Source organism: Aplysia californica, unplaced genomic scaffold, assembly GCF_000002075.1.
Source record: "Aplysia californica isolate F4 #8 unplaced genomic scaffold, AplCal3.0 scaffold00780, whole genome shotgun sequence".
Lineage (NCBI taxonomy): Eukaryota > Metazoa > Mollusca > Gastropoda > Aplysiida > Aplysiidae > Aplysia > Aplysia californica.
This window is the reverse complement of record NW_004798050.1, coordinates 99289-100772: the sequence shown is the minus strand read 5'-3', so window position 1 is coordinate 100772 and position 1484 is coordinate 99289.

Below are 1484 nucleotides of genomic sequence, written 5' to 3'. Positions count from 1 at the left end.
AAGAAGAAGAAGAAGAAGGAGAAGGAGAAGGAGAAGGAGAAGGAGAAGGAGAAGAAGAAGAAGAAGAAGAAGAAGAAGAAGAAGAAGAAGAAGAAACTTTACCCTGAGGTAGTCCTCTTGTGCTTAAAAGCGACCAGTTGTGTCCTTGTACAAGACCTACCTACACCTACCATACAGTATGGTATTTCGCAAGGATCAGGTACGTGTTGTGCTAGGCCAGGCATAACGAAAGCCCCCCCAATTACATCTGTTGTTGTTACTTTCGGTCGTTAGTTTGCTTAGTCTGGGCTGCACCCACACGCACTCGTCTCGCCTCACGACTCACATTCTGTCTCTTGCCATATAACCACATTAGTGAATTGGCACCCTAACATTACAATTTGACCAAATTTGGTGAGAGAATACCTGAACCAGGCCCTATCAGAGTAACATGAAGTTTTTTTCAGTAAGTGCCCAAGAAAAAAAAAATGAAAATGTTATGAAAGTATTAAAAAATCGTTTTCTAAAGTTAGGTTGCGTAATCACTTGCCAATGGAAAAGTGTTATTTTTTCCCGCAGATCTCTCTCTGTTACATTGATGGCAGCCTTGCTGTCTATGTTTCCTGAAAGTTTTATGTCAAAATAATGAAAACTAAGGAAGGAGTAGGGAAAAAACTGCAAAAAAGGACATTTCGTGAAAAACGACAATAATTGTGAAAATTCTCTATATTAATCCATCCTCATGTTTTCAAAGGCAATTTACCAGGAGAATAAAGACTTTCCTCAATTGTATCCAAGCTATTTTTAGACAAAAAATTGGTTGATGTTAAAAAACCAGCCAACATAAAGTTTGCATAGCCAGACCCAAAATCTGCATATCACGGGTCGCTCGTCCCCTTAAATAAATTGGTATTAAAGGCTCTCGAGGCTGGCCGACAAGGTGACATTCGTAACAGGTGACAAAACCATAAGTTTGTTTTTGTTTTGATATGAAATGAAGACATGAGTCTGTGCCAACAGTTGTCCATATAAATTTAATATTATCTCTTCATTTCTCTTCTTTTGATGTTTAGGATTTTGCGGAGGCATTTCGTTTCACATACAGTGATTTTGCTTTTAAGGGTTTTACTAAATATCCAAGTCCGGCATTGAAAGCACTGAAGCAATAAAACTGCCTATTTGAGTTCATAGGTGTTTGGGTGAAATAGAAGATAGAAGGCTGATATGATTACGGCTGACTTTCATTACTTCTGTTTTTTAATTTTTGCTTATTCTCATGTCAAATTTCTCACAACTATTGTTGAGTTCGGTGATGTGGCTTTGGAGGCTTTGTTAGTTTGATTGAATAAGGCATTTGTTGTCTGCAAACAGAGGTTCATTTAGATTCTCCGGGCTTTGGTTTGCATCTTGCCGTACTTTTGTGAAGAAGAAGAAGAAGAAGAAGAAGAAGAGGAAGAAGAAGAAGAAGAAGAAGAAGAAGAAGAAGAAGAAGAAGAAGAAGAAGA